This window comes from Dryobates pubescens, chromosome 17 (genome assembly GCF_014839835.1).
Source record: "Dryobates pubescens isolate bDryPub1 chromosome 17, bDryPub1.pri, whole genome shotgun sequence".
Lineage (NCBI taxonomy): Eukaryota > Metazoa > Chordata > Aves > Piciformes > Picidae > Dryobates > Dryobates pubescens.
The window spans coordinates 4,060,797-4,084,882 of NC_071628.1; the positions used below are offsets into that span (position 1 = coordinate 4,060,797).

At 46.1% G+C, this 24,086-nt stretch overlaps 1 long non-coding RNA gene across 1 annotated transcript in view; it reads left to right on the forward strand.

Annotated features, from left to right (window-relative positions):
* Nucleotides 1-24,086, forward strand: part of LOC128898047 (uncharacterized) — a 54,696-nt gene that overhangs the window by 8,579 nt on the left and 22,031 nt on the right. The window contains exon 2 of the long non-coding RNA XR_008462676.1: nucleotides 16,319-16,373. This is a non-coding gene — a long non-coding RNA (uncharacterized LOC128898047). The remainder of the gene's footprint in view (nucleotides 1-16,318; nucleotides 16,374-24,086) is intronic.

Consider the following 24,086-nt stretch of genomic DNA (forward strand, 5'->3'; position numbering starts at 1 on the left):
CATTTCACAAGGTCCAGGTGATGCTTCACACTTCTGTGTGATGCAAGGTGAAACGTTGCTGCAAACATTTCTAACTGCAGGCTGGCACTAAGTAGTATGGTTGCCAGCAAGAAAATAAGTATACATCATCTTCAGGTCTGTCCTAGGAGTACACTGGGGGCTATATCAGTCCCCATTGTGTGTGTGTGCTGGTGGGTGTCTTGCTGGCTTGGGCACAGGAGTGTGAATCCACTTCTGCAATCTCCAAAATCTGAAGCTACTCTTTCATCCTGGCCAGGGCCTGAAGAAGGATGCATGTGGTGTGAAGGCTGAGATTTGAGCACTTAACTAGCTTGTGAGTGCTTTTGACTAGGTTAAAGGTATGCTCTTGGGTGGATGTCTTGCTCCTGTAAGGTGCTGCAGGGGAATGGGGCTCTGGGAGCTGAGTTTTTGGCAGCTGTTCCACAGTTAAAATGGCCTTAGTCCATGTTTCATGAGACATGTGCTAAGCTAGAAAAAGAGCTAGCTCGTTGCTTGAAGAGCTTACAAGCTTGGACTGTGGATAATAAATATGCTTGCATGGATCTTAAGAGGATTAATTGTTTGTTAAGTGCATTGAAAGTGGGAGAATCAAAGTAGTACTTAGATGGTAACTGGCTGTGTGTCACATACCTCTCGTTAATTTGGTCTCTCCTTCCAGGGAGATTACAAAGGTTTGTCAGTTGCTGTGAAATTCACCTGTTAGTCCTGGGCTTTTCTGTAGCTTTGGCATTCTTCTCTTACAGTTTACTTAGGGGCAGTACCTTTGAGGTGGTGAAATGTGGTTTCTTTAGATACCGCAGCTAAAGAAGAGGTGCCCTGCTGAAGGGGATATGCTTCCTTTTGCAGCTGGAATTGGGTCAATTAAAAACAACGCCACCCCAACCTGCTGGGTTTAGTGCTTAGACCTCCCTGCTTTTTCCTTTATCAGATTAGCCAGGATTTTTGGCAGGACTTTGTGCTGCTTTTTTCTTAGCCAATCGACTTGCATGTTAGTGCTCAGTAACTTTCTTGCTTTATAATCTCAAAGTTCAGAAGTCACAGGGTTGCTTGAGACTAATAAGAGATCCTATCCCAGCAACAGCTTGCAGCAGGCGTCTAAAAGGGAAGCACTTCAGTAAGTGGAGAGTAAGTCTTGAAATGAAAACTCAGAACTGCTTGAGGAAGATGGAAGACTTGTGGCAAGAAAGTCCTTGAAAACTTAGACATCTTCCTGAAGCCAGAAAACATGAGTGTGCTTTTTCAGCCTTCAGTGGGCTGCTGGCATGACACATCCCCTTTGCTATGCCAGCTAATACTATGAGATGGCAGATAAATGGTGTGTAGTTAGTGACCAGTTGCACTGTATGAAAAGATTGAGCATTTGCAATGCCTAAACATCAGAGAAGAGGAGGCTCAGGGGAGACCTTATTGCTCTCTACAACTGCCTGAAGGGAGGTTGTAGCCAGGTGGGGGCTGGTCTCTTCTCCCAGGCAATCAGCACCAGAACAAGAGGACACAGTCTCAAGCTGCGCCAGGGGAAGTTTAGGCTGGAGATGAGGAGAAAATTCTTCACTGAGAGAGTTGTTAGCCATTGGAATGAGCTGCCCAGGGAGGTGGTGGAGTCACCATCCCTGGAGGTGTTCAAGAGGGGATTGAACATGGCACTTGGTGCCATGGTTTGGTCATGAGGTCTGTGGTGACAGGTTGGACTTGGTGATCTTTGAGGTCTCTTCCAACCTTGGTGATTCTGAACCTTTAAAGTGTTTTAATGCTTTGCATAGAAGAGCATTATTCTTTTTTCCCCTTTCCAGGATCAAATTTATCAAGTCTTTGCCAATTTTTAGCAAGAAGTTGGTCTCATCAGTGCTGCTTGGTAGAAATTAAAAAGAGAGTAACATATTTTTGCGTATTTTTTTTGTGCAAAGAAAGCCCTCACCTGTGTGTATTTGTCTTGGGTTTGTGCTCTTTCAGTGCCAGAAGAAACGTGGGACACTCGGAGGAAGCATGCTTCAGAGAAGTCTTGTTACATTTTGTCATTGGGGAATGCTGCATCACTTAGTGCTTGCCTGGAAGGGAATAAACTTTCTTTGTGAGATTTTTGTTTTGACTCTTTAGATAATGCTGGATGTGAGCCACTGGATGAAGGAGGAGACGTGGTTTAGTGTTTGGTACATGTTGAGGAGCGAGAGCTGTGGCTGTGATGCTGAAGCAGAGCAGCATTTTGACCTCCTGCAGAAGAGATGTGAAAGTTTATCTAGGTGGGACCATATTGCTTCTGACCAGTTCACAGGGATATAAAAAAAACCTCAACAGTTCCTATGATGGAGAAGAGGGAAAGTACTGTTGGGATGCTGCTAGACAAGAGCCCAGCAGCAATGGGATGTTTGGGAATACGCCCGAGCTGGGGAATGCACTGATGAGCTCTGAATGTGTGCCTTCCAGCCAGGGAGAGTTGTGGAGTGTCTGTGGCATGGACCACCCTGCATGCTGGGAACTAGTTGTCACCTCTGCTCCTTGCTCAGCTTCAGAATTAGCAACCTCTTCCTCATTCAAGAGCATTGTTGTGTCCTGGGCAGTAAGTGTGCTGGGAGGTACTGGAGTTAACTCTGTGAATTTCTCTTTGAAGTTAGCAATTGCTTGGTGCAGGCTGCGGCAGCGCTGCTGCCCTGCGAGGGGCAGGAGGGCGAGGGCCGCGGCCGCGCTGCTGCCCGGCGAGGGGCAGGAGGGCGAGGGCTGCGGCCGCGCTGCTGCCCGGCGAGGGGCAGGAGGGCGAGGGCTGCGGCCGCGCTGCTGCCCTGCGAGGGGCAGGAGGGTGAGGGCCGCGGCTGCGCTGCTGCCCTGCGAGGGGCAGGAGGGCGAGGGCTGCGGCCGCGCTGCTGCCCGGCGAGGGGCAGGAGGGCGAGGGCTGCGGCCGCGCTGCTGCCCGGCGAGGGGCAGGAGGGCGAGGGCTGCTGCTGCCCGGCGAGGGGCAGGAGGGCGAGGGCTGCTGCTGCCCGGCGAGGGGCAGGAGGGCGAGGGCTGCTGCTGCCCGGCGAGGGGCAGGAGGGCGAGGGCTGCTGCTGCCCGGCGAGGGGCAGGAGGGCCAGGGCTGCGGCCGCGCTGCTGCCCGGCGAGGGGCAGGAGGGCGAGGGCTGCGGCCACGGTGTGCCAGTCTTGGTGTCACCGCCTTGGTTGGTGGTCAGTGTCTTTGCCCAGTACAAAGCACAGGCAGGCTTAGAACAGACACACAGCTTTGTTTGCCTAAGTTATCTGTGTCAACTCCCATATGTGTCCTTCAGAAAATGAATCTTCTGATATGTCCAGCGCCGAGAGGTGCTTCTATATTGAGCAGCCAGGAAATGGAGCAGGTCTTGATCTATTCTTAATTTCTTGTGTTTCCTGTGGTTTTATTGTTTGTGTTGCCAGCCTTACTATTTACATACTTTTGAATGAACTTTTCTTTTTTGGGGAGATACTGCTTTGTTCACATACCTTGCAGAACAGGTTCTCCCATTATTTTTTGGGGCTTTTTTTGTACCTAATAACCAAACAACTTTTTCAAAGGAGTGGGAGGTGGGGAGGGAAAAAAAAACCAACAAGATTATAGGAAACACCAAAGGGAGATAATCTAAGAATAGACTTATTCTCAACTTGCAGGTACCCTTCCAAATGCCCTTGGGCTCTTTCAGAGCTTTGTAAAACTTGCTGCATATCAAATTACCTGCTTCTGGGTGCTGTATCTGAATAGCAGATGCTCTTACAGTTGGGTGTTTTAAATGCAAAGGTGCTTCTATGAAAATGTTTGTCAGAACAAAGCCGTGCTTCCCCCTGAACCCAGGGCAAGTCAGTGGACTCTGCAGTGTTAATGTTTAAAAGTAGTGCTGGTGAATGCTGTCCAGCTATTTTGTCTGTGGAAACCCTGATCTAGCCTTTTTTTTTTTTTTTCCCCTCTGTGAAGTAAGGAAGACTTCATGGTTATGTTCCCTGGCTTTCTGCTGGGTGTGGGGGAGTGATGGAGCTGATGCTCTGGAGCTTTGTCCCTTGGTACCTCAGCTAGCCTTTTCCACGGGTCTTTGGCTTTCTCTAATAACCTTTTAGAAGCTAATCTTAAATTGCCTTTTGAGAAGAAAAGTAAAATCCAGTCTCCTGGCATCAGCCTTCATTTGCAGCTACTGCTGTTCCTCATTGATTTTTCCAACTAGGTATTTCTTTGAAGAAAGTAAGGCAGAACTTCAGGCCTCTCCCCCCCCCATCTTTATTTTCAATCTGTTCTCTCTGCCATGAAATAAAAGCTCTTTGCACATTGATGAATAGTGGCGAGGAGGCCTGTCTGGTTCTGCAAGGGGATCCATAAATAGCATTAGTGTCTGGTTTACTTCGGGAAGGAAGGTGTCCTGTGGTGGTGGGAGGGGAGCCCTGCACTCACTAGCAGTAAAGTTTCCCTGTCTGGGCAATGTTCACCAGCTCCACTCTTGAAAAGAAACTCGATACAGAGTGTGTAACTTAAACATTTGAAGTACAGAACCTCTTCAAAAGCTTGAGCAAGTAGTGACTTCAATTGAAATGTGTTATACTGACTCCCCCCAGCCCCCTCTGCTCTTTACTTCTGCTGGGGGCTCAAAAAGGACTCTGTGGATCATAAAGCTGGTGTGAAAGTTTTTCCCATCACCCTTCGCCATATCTTGCTGCAGGGAGCACCTCAGGACAGGCAGAGTGGATTGTCACACGTGGTCTGTCTATATAATGCTCCAGTGTTCAGGTGGATGGGACAGCTCTTGGGGTTTGAGTTGCCAGACTGGATCTGGAAGCTAATTCTGAAACCTGTTGGGTCTCAGGGCTGAGCTTTGGATGAATGCCTCTGAAACACACCCTCCCAGTCATTTATAAGGGTACTTTTTTTGTGTGTGCCAAGAGCACCAGATTTGGTCTTCGGAGTGTTTGGTTTGTGGTACAGTTGCTAAAGGAGAAACCATAGTCTGTGCTTGATAAAAATCAGTTTATTCAGGAGAAGGGAAGTCCAGGTGGTTCAGGGACTGCATGGTTCACCATCCTTGATACCCCAGATAAGCACTTTCCTTGCAAGGTGGCAATGGCAGGAGTCTATAAATATCTGATGGGCAGGTGCCAAGGTGAAGGTCCCCAGTCCCTTTCTAGTGGTGCCCAGCGACAGGAGAAGGAGCATCAGGTACGAGCTGGAACACAGGAGGTTCCACCTTGGCATGAGATGGTGAGGGTGGCAGAGCACTGGAAGCAGGCTGCCCAGAGAGGTTGTGGAGTCTCCTTCTCTGGAGATTTTCCAAACCCACCTGGTTGTGTTCCTGTGTGACCTGTCCTAGGTGATCCTGCTTTGGCAGGGGGGTTGGACACAGTCTCCAGAGGTCCCACCCAACCCCTACCATTCTGTGATTTAGCTCAAGGCCGTTCTGTGAGGCTCGGGATGCTGCTGTCCTGTTGGGATGGCAGCAGGCAAAACAAGGAAGAGTTTCCAGAACTGGAATAAAAAAAGCTTTTCATTTTTGACACCCCCCCCGCCCCCCCTTTAATGAGGGTGGTGGTGAAATGTTCCCCTGCTGTGCTGTATTTTCCTTTTTTAAACTGCTTGTGGCGTGGTTATTGCTGGATGTTGTGAAATGTAAATAACACCAAGGTAGTGAACTCGGCATTCCCAGCTCCTTGGCAGTGTTTGTGAATGGAAACATCTGTCCGGGTCCTCTCCGCTCCACTTGCCTCCCACAGCTGCCCGCTGGAAGCGCGGCGCAGCGCGGGGCCTTACGTGCTGCTGAGTCCTGGGAGCTCCTTAGCTTTGGCACGCGGACGCCACGCAGAATGGAGGAGAAGCCAGAGGTTAAAATGTGGCATTCTTCTTTTTGCTGTGTGTTCTGGAGCCCCTATTACAAGAAAGAGCTGGACGCGCTGGAACGTGTCCAGAGAAGGGCCACGAGGACGAGCAGAGGGCTGGAGCTGCTCTCCTGTGGAGACAGGCTGAGAGAGTTGGGGCTGTTCAGTCTGGAGAAGAGAAGGCTCTGAGGAGACCTAATTGTGGCCTTCCGGTATCTGAAGGGGGCTGCAAGAAAGCTGGAGAGGGACTTCTTAGGGTGTCAGGGAGTGATAGGACTAGGGGGAATGGATCCAAATTAGAGGAGGGGAGATTTAGATTAGACGTTAAGGAAGAAGTTCATCCCCGTGAGGGGGGTGAGGCACTGGCACAGGTTGCCCAGGGAAGTGGTAGAAGCCTCATCCCTGGAGGTTGTTAAGGCCAGGCTGGATGTGGCTCTGGGCAACCTGATCTAGTGGAAAGTGTCCCTGCCTGTGGCAGGGGTGTTGGAACTGGATGATCCTTGAGGTCCCTTCCAATCCTGACAATTCTGTGGTTTTGGTGTAAGTCAGTAAAATATCTGGTGTTCTTGTACCAGGCTGTGAGACCCAACACAGGATGGACCTGTTCTTGGGCTCTTGGCAGGGTCCACGCTTTACTCCTGGTCTGTGCATCTTGCTTGCATTTAACTCTCAAATCACAGCCCCTTGCTTAGCAAATGCGTAACTGTTTCCCATCTCTCCTAGTCAGGTTATACAAATAAGCTCTGGCAGGGTGTAAGCTCTAATTGAAAAGGTGCATTTCTCTTTGGGCTTCGAGATGGATGGTAAGAGTTGAACTGCTTTTAGGTGAAACCACCTCTTAAAGAGCAGTGGGAGCTAGGGAAACATCATGAAACTGCAACAGCAAGTGTAGAAACGAGGCTAGGAAACCACCCTGATAATTAATTTGGGGTTTTTTTGAGCTTGAGATCGCAGTAGCTATTTACTGAGTGGGCATTTCAGTTTAAAAAAAAACCCAAGAAGAAATAAAATCCCAACCAAAACCCCAATACCTTAGAAATTATGCAAAAGATGCAGGACATACGTCATGAACGTTTCATGATGGGCAGAGATAGTAACCTGGGCTTCAGAGCTTTACTTTGGCTACAGGATGTACATACTGCTTGTGCTGACATGGGTGAGTGTCGTGTGCCAGCAGCGTTGACAATCTTGGCTCTAAAGCAAACTTTGTAAACTTCAGGCAGTGCTTCAAAATCTTTTTCATGTAAGCTGGAGAAATTGCCAGGAGTTCTGTCACATTTGTGGAACTCGAAATGGAGATGTTGTCTTGACCTGGGTGTTTTCTTTCTGCGTTTCTGCTTGCGATGTGAATCATCAGTTGGGGACAGTGGAAAGGGGAGGGGTTGGGATGCTTTTGTTCCTGTTTAAAGGTAAACACATCGGTCATTTTCCCCTCTTCCCCCACTCTTTGTTTGCATGGAGTGAAAGAGAAGTGTTTTTAAAGGGATCAAAAATCTTTCTAGTGCATAGCATTGGTTTACAGGGAGACTGCATGGCCAGGTTTTGCTGGCTTAGGGATAAATTAAGTGAGTTAATGCAACTGCATATGATGCATTTATGAAAATACTTTTGCATGTTTCTAAAGCATTCAGGGATCCTTTTGCAGGGGGGGAAAAAAAAATTCTCCAGGGGAAACCTTAACTGTGCTAGCCAGGGAATCACTCTGCATGCAATATATCCAGTTCTGAAAAGAAAATATGAAAGTGGGTTATTCTTAACATAAATTACATACAATTAACTGAGATTAAAATTACAGTGAAGACAGGCTAATAAGGGTTTTACTCTGCTTAGGAATTTGACTTAAAGCCTGCATTGGAGCCTGAAGTTGAATTTGAGCTGTTAAGTCAGTTGAAGTGTAAAATGCCTCCCTGTCTCCATTGGTGTAAGCTAATGCAGACTTTTCACTGAATTAATTCCCCCCCCCCTCTCCTTTTCATTGGACAGATTTAAAAGGGAATTATTCTAATGATTTTGTCTTCCCCTTTGAGTCATTCCAAAAGCTAATACAAATATGTTGCCTAATGGAGGAGGGCTTGTTTCTGCTGTGTCTTCCAGTGTCTCTTCAGGATTTCCAGCACTGCAAATAATTGCTCAAGGCAAAGGTACACTAATACTATTTGATGAACAGGAAGTCTACAAATAGCCATGGTATTTTGCCATGATTATATTTGCAGTGATGCAGGTGTTTAGTCTTACCCATGGTTGGGAGAACCAGGCCTTCAAATAGATGTGTAAGAACATGCAGATGAAGCTGTTGGTTTGAATGGAAGTACAGCAGCAAGCTTGAATTCACAATTGTAGAATCACTAAGGCTGGAAAATAACCTTTGAGTCCAACTGTAACCCAGCTACCATGACCACTAAACCATGTCCTGAAGCACCACATCTACAGCTTCTTGAACGCCTCCAGGGATGGGGACTCTAGCACCTCCCAGGACAGCCTGTTCCAACCTCTCACCACTCTCAGTGAAAAGGATATTCCTCATGTCCAGTCCCTGTGATGCCCAGAATTGAACCCAGTATTCAAGCTGTGGCCTCCCCAGGGCTGAGTGCAGAAGCACCATCACTGCCCTACTCCTGCTGGCCACACTGGTTTTGATCCAGGTCAGGATGCCCTTGGCCTTCTTGGCCAGCTGGCACATTGCTGGCTCCTGTTCAGCTGTCCACCAGTGCCCCAGATCCTTCTCTAGCAGGCTGCATTCCAGCCACTATGCCCCAAATTAAAGGCATAAAAGAGAAGAAAGATTTCAGGTGGTGTTGCTGGTGGCACTACTGCTGCAGTTTAGCTTCCTAACAGCAAAACAAACCTACCTGAACCCCCATTTCTTCTGAGGTGGCAAGATACCTGCCTTCAGTGTGGTGTGGATGGGTTTGTTTGGGGTGGGTTTTTTGTGTTTATTTTGGTGGTCTTACATTGGTGTGCTGCTGATTCTGGTCAGGGGAGGCTCCCACTGTTGTCCTGGAGCTTGATGTGGTAGTGTGGTAGTTTTGGTTCTCGTGTCTCACCCCCAAACCTCTCCTTAGTTCATGTGATGCAAAACCCCTTTTCTTGTTTGTGTGGTGAAGGGAGTAGGTTTGTGTTCACCCATGAGTTGGTTAGGTGACACCTGGTGTCCCCTCCACACAGGGAGAGTGTTAAAACACCACATTAATACTTAACTTGAGCACTCTCATTGGTGTGCCTGAAGGAAACAAAATGCTGTCATTAAAGTAATAGTGTCAGAAATGCCTGAAACCAGCTATGCTGGGGGGGACTGACTCATCCTGCTCTTGATCTGGGACCATGGCTGGATGCAGTAGAAGGATCTCCTGTTTGTTTGTTTTCACTGTTTCAGGTTTGAGTTTATTTGGGAACAAACTGATGCAGGAGAAAGGATGATATGCAAAGGGGAATGTTTCTGTGGGTGATGCTCATAGCTGAAATGCTCTTGGAGTATTAACTTTGAGAGGAAAGTTTGGCTCATGTTCATTGAGCTGAACTACCAAGAACAGCCTGTGATGGGGAGAAAGGAGGCAGGTAGTGAGAGGATGCATGTACCAGAGAAGTGGAGCCCCACTCCTGTTACCTCTTTGAAGTTCCCTGCTTTTCACCTTCCATTCCAAGTGGGCTCTGATGTTTGGGGGGGTGGGGGAAATTGGAATGTGTACCAGGAGCAGGGATGCAAAAAAATTGCTGTGCTGTGCATGAAAAGTGAAAATGTATGTCTGAAAGATGCATGGTGATGTCTTTCAGTTGAGTTTGACTCTGAAGCTTTGGTGAACATACCAAAATATTTGTGTGCTTGTGTGGAATGGTATGAAAATAAGATTGTCCCAGGCCTGCTTAGTACCATAGAATGACTTGGGTTGGAAGGGACCTCAGAGATCATCTACTCCAACCTCCCCACCATGGGCAGGGATGCCTCTCAACGAGACTCAGCTGCTCAAGACCTCATCCAACCTGGTCTTGAACACCTCCAGGGAGGAGGCAGCCACAGCAACCTGGGCAGCCTGTTCCATTGTCTCACCACTCTTGTACTGAAGAACGTCATCCTTAGATCCAGTCTAACCCTGCTCTCCCTCAGCTTCAAGCCATTCTCCCTTGTCCTATCTCTAGGCACCTTCAGGTACTGGCAGGCAGCTCAAAGCTCTAAGCCCCTGGAGTCTTCTCTTCTCCAGGCTGAACACCCTCAGCCTATCCTCATAGCAGAGATGTTCCAGCCCTTGGATCATCTTTTGTGGTCCTCCTCTGGACTCACTCTAACAGCTGGGTGTCCTTTCTATGCTGGGGACACCAGAACTGGAGGCAGTATTGGAGGTGGAGTCTCAGCAGAGCAGAGTCAAGGGGCAGAATCCCCTCTCTTGCCCTGCTGGCCACACTCCTCTGGCTGCAGCCCAGCACTCAGCTGCCTTCTGTGCTGCATGAGGGCACTGCCAGCTCATGGTGAGTTTCTCATCAATCAGTGCACCCAAGTCTCTTTCTTCAGAGCTGCTCTCAACCCACTCTGCACCTAGCCTGGGTTTGTGCCTAGACTTCTCTCAACTTCTGCTGTACTTGAGGAACTTGATCTTTCTAGGCGTAAAAAGCAGTACTTAAGGTCTTTAGACATAAATGGTGCTGCCTCTCTAGGAAGGAACATTAGAGTAAATAGTCAGAGTGTCCAGAAGGTCTGGCAGGGTTGTGAACCCACACATGATGCTGTGCTTGGGTGCTTTTCCAACTGTAATTATGAATGACTTTGTGCAGCCAGACAGTGATAGCTGCAACACTGCCTTTTGTTATAAATAAAGCCTCTTCTGTGCTATTGTTTAAAGGCTCCTTTGGAAGCCTGATTTAATAGTGGAGCTGAGAGTGAATAATTCAAAACCTTTTTATCAAGTCCTTGTTTAAAGTCTTAAATGAGCTCACCATAACCTTTTTATGCCCCCCCTCCTGCATGTGTCATACAAACATTAGAATAATGGAGTTTTACTAGTGCAAATGTTTCTGTGAAGCAAATTTTTAGAGCTTGATGTATGACTGTTTATGGAAAGGGGAATGCTAAAATCTCACACACCAGGGTCTATGCCAGAAACTTGGGCTTGCTTACTTAGGAACACAATGGGGGGATGGGACCCTCAGCTTTGTTTGAGCAGTGCTAACTAAGCTCATTTGTCAGGTTGACTCTAAAAACTGAAGACATGCATTTGAAGGAATTCCATATGTATCCCTCTTCCAAGCCTTTCTGCAAACAGTAGCAGTGTATACTTTAAAATATTTGCTTTTTTTCCCAGATAAGTGCTGTTTCTGACTTTTTCCTTTTCTCTCCCCTTCTCATGAGAGGAAGCAGCACATTCACAATGCATCTGCTTCACATCACTGGGTAGCTTAACAGAGGGGTGCAGACCAGACAAAATTCATAGTTGTCTTCCAGGTTCGGTCCTCTTTCAGCTTGAAGTCCAGTTCAGGCTGGAGGCCAGACCTGCAGATAGGTGATTTGGGTGAATTTACCACGGCTGCTCACATGTATTGCTGTGTGCAGACTTCCTGGGGAAAGCTCATTAGTGTATAGTCAGTTCTGAGTACTGATGGGTTTTGCAGGGCTTTTATTTGCCTTTTACCAGGATGTGTAGTGAATTGGCTTTCATTTGTCTTTTGCTTCTGAAGAGAACTGGAAGTCTTAAAAATTGAAAGCCAGCTCAAGAAGCAGAGGTTGAGGATTAGCCAAGCAGCTGGGCAATGCTGGATTTTCAGTGGAGAATTGTTGCTTAATTGGCTGCAAGAATTCAGTGGAAGCTGTTTCTTCTGTTTGCACACAAGCCTTCTCCTGTGCATGCTCTGGCAGCCCTCTAACCTTTCTGGCACCACTAAGCATATGCTGCAGCTTTCCTCAGAGGATGAGATGGAAAATCCCATCCTCTTTCCATGCATCGTGAGCCTGCAAGTTCTGAGTTGCATTGGTGGGGGTTTGCTTTCTGGATTTTGGTTTTCTTTGCCAACTTTCATCTCTGAGCTCTGCTGAAACCTCCTTTAACAGTCTAAAGGTGGTTACCACAGAACTGCTCAGGATCCTGTTGAGCTCCAGCCACTGGTAGATATCCATGTCATGTGCCCCTCACAATGTATGCAGAAATCTGGACATCCAGGCTTGTGTGGTGAAACAGATTCTTGAAGTGACAAAGAAACTACTATTGAAATCTTCCATTGCTGGCAGTCCCAGCTATTCCAAGTCTAACTTCTAACAGGGTAGAAACTAGGCATGTGTGTATGCATGTGAAGGAGAAGTGGGGGAAAACCAGACCATGGTCTTTAGCAGTGGGAACTTCTGGGTTGTGGGCTTATAAAAACAGATGAAAAAAACCCCAAACAAAACCAAAACACCCAAACACACAAGGTGGGGGTTGGTCTCTTCTCCCAGGCAACCACCAACAGAACAAGAGAAGAGGACACAGTCTCAAAGCTGTGCCAGGGGAAGTTTAGGCTGGAGGTGAGGAGGAAGTTCTTCACAGAAAGAGAGATTGGCCATTGGAACGTGCTGCCCAGGGATGTGGTGAAGTCGCCATCAGTGGAGGTGTTTAGGAAGAGCCTGGATGGGGTGCTTGGTGCCATGGTTTAGTTGAATAGATGGTGTTGGGTGATAGGTTGGACTTGATGATCTCAAAGGTCTTTTCCAACCTGGTTAATTCTGTTCTATTCTAACCTTAAACTCCAGCATCATCACAACAACCAACTTTGAATTTGCAGAATCAGGCAGTGAAAATGTAAGGGCCCAGTAAGCCTCTTCTGGTTTTGACTCTTCTGGAACCGTCACGTGTCTAAAGTCCTATTTGAAGTGAACAGAGTTGGTTGCATCCAGCTCTGTAACAGCAGGCACTGCCTGCTGTTGTGGTTTTCTTGTAGTTTGTCACCTTGGAAGGGAAAGCTGGTCAGACTCAGTCCAGTTGTCATAATGAAGCTGAGAAGACTTGACCAAGGCACATGCAGTCCATGTCTCCTCATTTCCTTGCAGCGAGTATCAGGGGTTCATCAGCTGTAACTTGCCAGTGTGGGTTCCGCAGGCTTGAAAACAAATGGAAAGGTTTGGATGCCCTTCTTTCACCCATTTTTACTTCAATATTGGTGTGACAAGAGGTGTTTGGAGACAGAGGAGATCCAACAATCTTCCAGAATGTGCAGAAGAAGCAGGCTGTATGTTGTCATCCCATGACCACATTCCCACTCTAGGGAACACCCTTTGCACTTGGATAAACGTCTCTGTGTTAACAGTGCTAAACACACAGCAGCAATCGGACATTGATTTATAACAGGATGTTGGCTCTTCAGATCTTGAGCTGCAAAGCATGTATGGAGATTGGTGAGCAGCATTACCCTTGTTTACTGGGTGACTATCTGAAGCTTGGCACCTTTTCCTGAAATGCCCACTAAACCTGAACCATTGCCAAGTGCGCTGCTGGAGTTTATGACTGAAGTCAGATTGCGACAGGCGAGATTTCCACTGCTGCACAAAGCAGGGAGAGTGAGTGCCAGCTGAGCTTTGCCTTAAGTGCTGTGTCTGAAGAGATGCAGGCTGGTGGCAGAATAGAAAGCAACTGTCTCCTGCTTCCCTAATTCTCCTCTTGATCACTGAGAAGAAATTATGTGATGACTGAGCAAACTAGCATGTCTGTACAGCTTGTGCTGAAGTTTTGTATAGAGTTAGCAATAAACTGAAGGAGAAAATGGATTAAAAGAAGCTCTGCATTTTGCTGTAGCTCTCTTCTTTTTGATTGCATACTGGTATTGTGCAAAGCAAGAGATAATTTGGGAGCCTTATGTACAAGCCCTATGAGGAGAGGCTGAGGGAGCTGGGGTTGCTTAGCCTGGAGAAGAGGAGGCTCAGGGGAGACCTAATTGCTCTCTACAACTCCCTGAAGGGAGGTTGTAGCCAGGTGGGGGTTGGTCTCTTCTTCCAGGCAACCAGCACCAGAACAAGAGGACACAGTCTCAAGCTGCACCAGGGGAGGTTTAGGCTGGATGTGAGGAAGAAATTCTTCACAGAAGGAAAGATTGGCCATTGGGATGAGCTGCCCAGGGAGGTGGTGGAGTCACCATCCCTGGAGATGTTTAAGAAGAAACTGGATGAGGCACCTGGTGCCATGGTTTAGTTGATTAGCTGGTGTTGGCTGGTAGGTTGAACTGGATGATCTCGAAGGACTTTTCCAACCTGGTTAATTCTATTCTGTCTTTGATACTTCATCCATGTGCTGACCCTGTGGACCCTCTCTCTCGCATCTTGATACCGTTCTCGGTTTGGCCATTACCTGGTTGAGATTTGCACTCAATCCCTGTCTGATTCAGAGTGGAGCCTGTTTAAAATCTCATCACCTTCTGTTTTAAATTTTCCTGTCTAGTAGTGTGTTGGGGAACTTGTTGGTTTTGCTTTTATTGATCTCACTTAGCTTTTGTCAGAGGAGGACAAACATGTAACAATCGTTTGGAGTGATGCTGAGTTGGTTTCCCTCTTTTAAAACTGTGTGCTGTTTGCTGTTGTGGGTGCTTCGATTCTTGTTTGTTTTTTCCTGCTTTGTTTAGAGAAGAATAGTCTGAGAGAGGGGAAGGAAGAGGCAGGGTTTACCCCTGCCACCGTCATTGTTAGCCCTAAATTCTGGTAAAGCTTTGCTTTGGGTCGACCTTTGCAAGCTTGAGAGGTGTGGCTTTTGTTTGTATTTCCATCTTGTTACATTTTACAAACTATTTTAACTGTACCAGATTGTTTGAACATTAATAGGGGGAATGTTTTTCAGAGTCCTGATGGAGTTTCCAGGCAGCTCTGCATCTGCCAAATACTATACTGGCCTCTCAGTGGTGGGGTTTTGCTTGGTTAGCTCTGAGAATCTGCAAAGCAACTGGTCAGAATTGCTGACACATGTTGAGTAATGTGGAAATCACCATCCTACTGCATTGAAGTCTGCTCATGTCAGCAGCAACAGCATCTGACCCTGAAGATTGCACATGAACTGTCTTCATCTGGAGAGCATTTTTAGGCAGTGTCTTCCTTCTCACTCTGGGTAGTTTGTCCTTTAGGTCTTGGGTATTCCTGTTTTTTTCATTGGCTCAGCCTCCTAAACTGTTCCATTCTGCTTTATCCATGTAGGTTTGAATGCTTGTATTGCATGCATCTGGTGATGCCAACTGTAAAGTCTTGATTTTGTAGCTGAGTCTCAGGAGTGGTAATGCCTGGCTCTAACAACAGTATTTCTGAGTTGCCCAATTGCATGCATCTGGCGATGCCAACTTCAGAGCACGAATCTCCGTTCCGTAACCGAGTGTCAGGAGCAGCAATGCCTGGTTCTGACAATAGTGCTTATTAAGAAGAAATCCATCATCTTCTCCCTCCCTCTCCAAACCTCTACTTTTCAGCTTTGGAGCAGTTGTAACCAGCCTGTCCAACTTCCCTTCCTCCTCTCATGAATAAATCCCAACTGCCTTATCTTCTCTATCGGAAAGTCTTCCCTGGTTTTAACAGCCTCTCGAGGAGCGTATAAAAGGGGCTTTCACTGGGCTAACAGGAAGCAAAATGAATAGAGGAACTTTTGATAATGGCCTGTCTGTCTGAGCAGGGGATCAGCCTGACTAAATTGTACCAGATTAGTGAATGATAGTGCTTCAGCTGGAGCCAGAATTATAAGTTTTTAATCTTGGAACAAGCAATGGCTTCTTCCTCCTAAACGGCAGTCAGCTCCCTCTTTTATTTAGAGGCTTGCCATCATCCATATTCAGTTAGTTTGGGTGGCTTTTTGTTGATTGTTATTTGTTGGTTGGTGTTCTTTTCAGTCTGCAGTCATGAGGCCTGTTACAAGTGTTGGGTTTTGGTAGTGGTGATTTAGGTAAGACCTGTCACTGCCACATGATGTTTCTGCCAGAGACTTACTTCCACTGTGCTTGGGGTTTTTGTTATGCCCATAGTGAAGTCTTGTATGTCAGGGCTTTCTTAATATTGATCCATCTTCTGCTGCCTCACAGGCTTGCACTTAAGCCTGGGCTGGTTTGGTTATCTGGTTGGGTTTTTTTGAAGTCAGAATGCTTTTGGTTTCTGCCATCTTCATCCTTGCTGGAGTGAGTGACTCTTCCTCTCTCCCCACCCCACAACTTGGTCTGGATTTACTGATAATCCAGCTTGACGGGAGGGACAAATGACTGAAAACCTAAATGGGGCAGCTTAGCTAATTGCTTTAGGCCTGACTTGTCTGCTGGATAACACTGGTTTTATTGCAGTGCAACGTGATTGACATTTGAGGAATTGCACTGCTGTACTACTGGCAGCAGCAGTGGAAAATCTGCCCTCTTGTTTCTGATACATTTGCTGCCTGAGGAGCACCTTCTTGTTACAAATGACTATCTGAGATCCAACTGATGGTGTGAATGGACTTATTTTTCCTTTTACTCACTGAATTTCCTGTTCCCAAGGAAAAAAAAGAGTATTTTGCTACGTAATAACATTATTGCCTTTTTCTGTGTCTTTCAGGCCTTTTTCCTTGGATTTTAGTACTGGAATACTTTCTAATGACAACTTTGCTTAGGTAAGTGAAGCAAGTTATAATATATATTTATTTTTTGGGGGTGTGTTTCTTCTTCAAATCACTTCCCCTATCTTCTTCTGCATGTTGTGTTGTAACTGTGAGCTGCCAGCCAGCTGTGCTGCGGGTGTTGTGGTTAGGGCTAGAAAGACGTAGTAAACAAGAAGCAGGGGCAGTGCCTCAAGTATGACATAAGGACCTCATTAATTAATCAAATGAAGTGGACGTGGTGCATAACAATGAAATCCAGCTTTCATCTGCATGTTGCTGCATAATCTCACCCATTTACACAACTTTTCCCCCAATGTACTCTCTGTATTTGCTTTCTGGGGGGGGAACCAACTTGTTGGTGTCACAGTGTCATTTTGTTAGGAAAATGAAGCCTTAGGACATCCACTTCTGTAGGCAGAGTGATCCTTTCTCCCTTCCTTTCTCTGCTCTCTCTGAGGTTCTAGATAGGAGTTTCTGATATGGAGGACAAATCCTAAGCTTGAGTGTTTTATGTATTTTTTAGCCTGTATGAGAAAACCTGAACAACTTTAACACACACCCACCCTCACCCTTACATCTTCTGAACCTCATCTGCAGCTCTTAAAATGCTAAATTGAAGTTGATCAGTGGTAAATGCAGTTTCTTGGTATTGATTGCAAGCACATGATCTTGTCTACTTACAAACACCTTTGCAAACTCCGTTCCTGTGCTGCTGCATCTCACAGCGGTGTTCTTGTGAGCCCAGGTCCAGCCCAGCAGTGTCTTGGGTGATGAGTGGAAAACCTAAACGTGCTGCTGCTGTACTAAAGTGTTTTGTCATTTCCTTTCTCTGTGATGGAGAGAAGATTTGACCTCTCATGCAAGGCAACAAGTTCGTCCCCAGATACACAGCTAATTTGATGCGTTAACTGGAGTTGCTGTAATCCTGGATGAGGCCAACCAGCGACTGCAGTGTTCACACAGGAGTTAGTGTCTTGACATCTATGCTGACAAAGATAAAAGTGTTGCTGTTTTTTGTAGTGTCTCTAAAAGGCTTTTCTTTTCTCTCTTATTCTGCTGCTGGGTCCATAGCAGTACCCACACTCTCCCTTTCAATCTCCTTCCAGTGGATGGTCAGCATGGAAGCTTCTGGCCTCTGCCCTTTGGGTTGATGGACCTTAGTGAAATAAAATTTATCCACTCTTAAACCAGAAATTGTTTCCAGTGTGCTTTTGAGGAGGATTCCAGAAGAGTGAATAAGTCTTCAGCCTTAAAACCTCATTTTAGCAAAATAAAGGGAACCCAGAGAGGGTTTTGGGTTCCCTTTAATTTTCTGTTTAGAAGCCTGTCTGAATTTATCTACCATTCCTTTGCCAAGGTGCTGAACTCAAGGTATCCTCTAGTGTGGCTTTTGTCTTTGCCACAAATGCACAGGACTGACTGACAGCCTTCAGGCTGTTGGGTGCTCAACTGAAGATGAACATCCTAGTTTTGATGGAATTCAGGTTTGGTAAATCTCAAGCAGGAGTGAACTGTAAGACAAAGCTGACTTTCTATTTCACTAGCTCAGAGGAAAAAACCTTGGCAGAGCCATCTATGATACATATCAGGGACAGCTTGTGGCTTGGGATCCGGCAATGTGGTGCTCATGGGACATGCTTGCCAGTTACAATGTGCTTGTGGTTCCCCCCTGTCTCCTCAGCTGCTCTGTAGCTTAAGGAGTTGACTAACTTGCAGCCTGAGGTTGTGCTTATTGAGGCTGCTGCCTGTCCAGAGAGTGGAGAGGACTCTGCAAAGCAGGGAGCTGTTTAGGCAGCAGTTTCAAATCCTTTTAACTTTGTATATTAGACACATCTATGAATATCTGCAGACCTAGCTAATAAATAACCCAGGGAAGGGTAGTTAAGAGGAAAGGACATAATTAATTCCGTCCTGTACTCTGCTTTAAAGCTGGATCCAGAGCAGTAATGTGTTGTGCTGGGAAGGTAAACACTGTCATTATTCAACAATGAAATGTGTACAGGGCTGACACTGTTTTCCTCCTTTTGATTTAATAATTTTTTTCTTTACAGCAGTGTGACTCTCTGAGATGGCTGTTGTTTGGTGTGGTGGAAGCCTGACAAAGCCCTACCCTTTCTGAAGGGTCATTACTCCTTTATTTGAATGGAGTTTTGTACTAACACTGCTCTGCTGACACAGAACGTGTGCTGTTCCAGAAGCCTCTTACTGTGTTTGCAGTTGGGGTGCTTGGCTGTAATTCCTGCAATCTAGTTTGGAGGGAGGGTGTTTTTTGAATCATCAGGTGATCCCTTTTCAGCTCTCCACATTGCAGCGTTGACCCAGGTCAAATGCACGTGCCACATAAAAGGGGAAAAAAAAAGTGAAAGCCTTTCTGTGGAGATTCTATTGAAGCTGATATGAGTTGATGTTGACTTGCAGAGAAAAGGTCTGACTACAGCCAATGCAAGTTTTCAAGGTTTAACTTTTTGATGGGGAGGGGACTATGGGGGGAGTCCTCAATTTTCATCTTAAAACACTTAAAGCTGCTGTGAAAATGGTGATGCCTTTGCTAAAAGGAACAGTTGTCGTGGTTGAAAGTTAAAACAAAGTAGCTAACTTTGGGGGTTTTTGATGGGAACTGGTAACAGGGAAAAAAGGATCGAGTGATTGCATTTTGAAAGGCTCTCCCTTTATTGGTAACACAGCCTCTTCCCACTCCTTCATACTTCTCATCTTAGCAAATTTGTTTATATATTGTTAAACACACACAGGACAAGCAAAGACTTCATACACCTATTTCTGTTATGTCCATGCTGCAGACAGCCCACCCTGAATCGCTTGAGCTTGCATGAAGTGAAGATTTGTGTATCTAGAAGGGGTTGGTGTTTTGCAGCCCCCTCAATGCTTGTTCCTGTGGAGCTTTCTTACAAGTTTTGCACCTCTGGCTCTTCCAGCAGTAGTCTTGGGGCAAAAACCACTCATGGTGACACCAGTGGAATAGTTGATGCAGCTCATCAGCAGCCTCCCAAAATAAGTGGTGGAAGGATGCCTGTTTCTCTTAGCAATATTTTCTTTGGAAGACAAGCATCTCCTCAGCATGTCCTTGGCTCTGTCTCCCTAGCAAACTAGAGCACCAAGCACTCCTCCTTCCACTGCTCCCAGCTCAGTGTAAATGTTCTGTGTTAAAAGCCACACGGATAAACTTACTTCTCTGTTCCTTCAGGGTCTGCTGCTTCTGACTGCAGAAAGCTTGCAAAACTCCCAGAAATTTGGAGAGGAAGGGAGTCCTTCCTTGGTACGGGTCCAAAAGAAGTTGCATATTGTCTGTTTGCACAAGCTCTTTCTTCAAAGGAGGGTGTTTAGGTTTTTTTCCCCCTCTATTTTTATTTTTTTAGGGGGAAAGGCTCCGACAGACAATCGTTAGCCCTTGGTGGGTGGCATGAAGCACTCTGACTGGAGAGGCTATTGTTCTGTGGTTAATGTGCTGTTTATTTTGCAGCCAGTGATCTTTTTATTTTGCTGAGGCAGATGGAGGGATTCCCAGTTCCACAAGCATAACCCTGGGAGAGATTAGCTGGTTTTAGGTTTCACCACTTGGATGATGAGGTTAGCCTGAGATGGAGATGCATCCCTGCGTATGGAAATGGTCTTGGCCCAGATCTTGTCGAGCGATGCAAAGCCTGAGAAAGGACCAAGAGGTCGACTTCACCTCCCTGGAAATGCAGTGTATGTTCATTCTGTGGACTGATGCATTTTGTGGTGGTGTTGTGGTTTGGGTTTTTTTAACTTCAAAAAGAGTGAAAAAACTTAGTTGCCAGCTTGTGTTATTTTAAAGAATGTTTTAATTAGGTACAATTATCTCTAGAGTAGAGCCTCCTTTGCAGCTACATAAATATTTAGAGCAGTGCTATTGAAGCACCAATGATAAAGAATCCTAAGAGATATTTTTCATAGCTACAAAGCAAAGAACACTTCTCCCTGTCTCTGCCTCTGAGCACCTTTCTTCCACGTTACCTGCCTCCCTACTACCGAGTGAATCAAGGCCCTCAGTCTGCTGAGGTCTTTATCAATCAATAGTCTTAAGTAATTACTCTGCAGCTCTCCTAATACTTGTTAGAGAAATGAGCTCTTCTGCTTGTGTCAGTTAAAGATCTGCCATTTTTCGATGGTGTCTAGAAAACTGAAGCTCTGAAATGAGCTAAAATGCACAGAAGCTTGTTTCCTCTTTGCTCACATGGGCACTTACTCACTTCCCCATCTGCTTTGAAGATTGCTGAGGTTCTTCCTCTGTCTGACCCACTTGGCATATGCTACAGAAGATTATCTTTCTTCCATAGCCAAGTTTATAGGGCTTCAGTTTATTTGTAAATAATCCTTGGAGTTTTGAGTGCTGCCTTTTCTCCTTCTTTCCCCTTCAAAATGGACTTGCTGCTTTCATGTACGGTCTGGGGAAATGCTTTTTCAGATGGTGCAACCGCCGGGCAAGAGGGCACACAAAGCGTGCTGAGGGGATTTCACGAAGGAGCCACGATCTTGAGTATCTTCCTTGTGCAGTTTTTATTTGTGGTCCTAGAGCAGAAGTGCCTCGACTGTGGAGGAGAGCTTTGCCCTTCTAGCTCTTCTGCAAGCAGAGTTTCAGGGTGCAAAATCAGTTGGAGGCAAAATGCAGGGCCTGGATACAGAGAAACATCTTTGTAGAAGCATGTTATCTTTTAAAACATCTTTGAGAGCGCAGATTGCTGCTCTTTGCTTTCCCACCTGGGTACCTGCCCCACTATGTGCATGTGTGAGTGGCTATTTTAAGGTAGCATTAAACCCCATTTTCAGCTTTACTGAACAAGATTTTCTGAGATGGAAAGTTGCAGTATCTCTGTGTTAGGGCTGTTGGGTTACAGCTGTAGTATCTTTGCAAGTTCAACTACTTTGGGTCTCTCTGGAGAGACCACGCTGGAGGTGACCTCTTTTCCTGTTCCCATTCAAGTGCCTGCCATGCCATGAGAGATTTTGTTGAGTAGCTATCAATAGTAGAAACAGACACAAGGCTTTGTAGACCAGATGGTTAATTCTTCCAGCCTACCTTAATCTTAAAATTAATTTCAAGGCTTTCTGAAACATAGAAATCCCCAGGCTTCCTCCTAATTTCTGTATAGGGCAGTCAAGTGTGTCTAACAGAAACCAACTTTCATCTGAGCGCTGAGCTCTCGACAGTTACTAAACCTTTGACTTCTGTGTGTTTGTAGATACGAATGAGCAGTAAGAGTAACAGAATGAATTTCTTTGGTTTGGCCTTTCCTTGAGGGAGTGGTGGGACAGCCAACATAAATAACATATGAAAGGCTTGAGGTCATAGTCTTGCTGTCCTTAAACTCTTATTTCAGCGTTTCTCCTTGCCCAGAGTGAGCTTGAGCAGCTGTTAGAGTCCTTTGCTTTTGCCCTGAAGGAACCAAGGTGTTACTTCACATCTGCTTTTTCCTAGTAGCTTCACGTTAACCAGGAGCATATGTATGTCTGGGTTTGGGCTGATTTTTCCCTTCCTTATTTCTCCCCCATCTTCTAGGCCTTTTACTGCTGCCAAAGCATGAGGTGATTCTTGGTTTTCTTTTTGTTTGGTGGGCATGTGATAGCCTTGGTGGGCTCAGAGGTTCTGCAGACCAGCTTCTTATCTTGAACTCTTCAGCCCTTGTGATTTGGCCTCTTGGTAACAAGAGACAACAGCCCTTTGCAGAAATCTGGGCTGTCATTTTGTCCTGCTTTGAACATGTGGGATTCTAAGTGTCTCCTATTAGATGTACTGGTAGTGTAAACAAACAGTTTTGTTTAGTGTAAGCTCTTTATCCCAGTAGGATTGGAGACCTCTTATAAAGCAATGCCTATAAATGTAAAATTAATATTTGTCTTTATTTAAACAAACAGATCAGGATGCTACACAGAGCACAACAGTTCCCAGCCCAGTGGCCTGAAAGGCAAACCCACTTAGAGGTGGACCATGTACTTTTTGTCTATTTCCCTATGAAATTGAAGGCATTGTGCACTTAATAGCTTTTAAAATTTGTGTCACTGATAGACTGGGTGTGTTCTCACAGAGTCCAACAAGGCCAAGTGCAAGGTCCTACACCTGGGTCCAGGCAGGCCCAAGCACCAATATAAGCTGGGCGAGGAGTGGCTTGGCAGTGGTCTTGAAGAGAAGGACTTGGAGGTGTCAGTTGATGCAGATCTCAACATGAGCTGGCAATGAGCGCTTGCAGTCCAGAAGGAAACCTTAAGCTGGGCTGTATCAGAAGCAGTGTGACCATTAGGATGAGGGAGGTGATTCTGTCCCTCTAATCTGCTCTGGTGAGACTACATCTGGAGTACTGTGTCCAGTTCTGGTGCCTCCGGCATAAGAGGGACAGGGAACTGCTGGAGCAGGTCCAGAGGATGGCCATGAAGATCATCAGAGGGCTGGAGAACCTCCTCTGTGAGGACAGGCTGAGAAAGTTTGGGCTGTTTAGCCTGGAGAAGGCTCTGGGGAGACCTTATGTCAGTCTTCCAGTACCTGAAGGGAGCCTACAAGAAAGTAAGGAAGGGACTTTTGACAAGGGCTTGTAGTGATAGGGAATGGGTTGAAACTTGAGGAGGGGAGATTTAGACTGGAGGTTAGGAGGAAATTCTTTAGAGTGAGGGTAGTGAGACAGTGGAACCATTGCCCAGAGAGGGGACATTCATGACCTCCCTGGGCATGTTCAACGCCAGGTTGGATGAAGACTTCTGTGACCTGGTCTAGTGGAAGGTGTCCATGCCCATGGCAGGGGGATTGGAACTAGATGATCCTTGAGGTCCCTTCCAAGCTAAACCATCCTGTGTATCTATGAATACTGCAGTGAGTGCAGATATTAAAGTTGCAGGACACAGATGGGAGGCCTGTAGGGTGAGTCCCTGTTAAGGATGGCAGATACCACACAGGTTTTTCTGATGCAGTATCTTTGGCACCCTAGTTGGCCTGATACAGATACCAGCTTGAAAAACAAAGCCTTTAAACTGGAAAAGGGACTGTCCTGGGTAGCATGTTGTGAAAAGCCTTGTAGAGTGTGAGAGCAGATGAGTAATTCCAAAAACCTAGTGCTAGAGAGAAGTTTCCCTGCCAGGCTCTTAAATTTCATTGCTGTGTTAATTAGAAAGGAAGAAGCCCCTTGGTTTTTTATGGAGCCTTCCAGCTCAGCTGAGACTCTGTCACATTAGATGCAACAACAAAAAACGATCAAGCACTTGTCTGGCTGCCAGGGGGCTTGTACTTCCAAATTAATTGTGTTTTTATGAATCAGTCTTAACTTTTCAAAAGACAGAGCTTAGGACTTGGAAAAAGCAGATGCTGCTGAACATGAGGAGGGATGGCAAAGAGAATACAGTGTTCTTGGTAATGAGGAGACCTCTGGCTCCCCAAGCTTGTTTACCAGGCTGCTGTTTTTCATATGCAAAATGTAAAAAATTTTAGGGGGTGGAGAAGTGTTTGGTGCTTTCAAGTCTTCAGTTTGAGCTCATAATCTGAGAGAATTCAGTATCCTCATAGACTGAGCTTGTGGCTAATCAGGCTTTGCAAATGGTCAGAGGTATAAGGGACTGGGTTGCGGGGGGGAAGCCCTTGCCTCTAAATGGTGGTAAGATTTAAAACTCCTGGGTATGGCTCTGATCAACATCCATTTCAATGTTCCCATAAAAAGCTTATGACTTGGCAGGGTTTCAGGGGCTTAAATATATATATATATATAT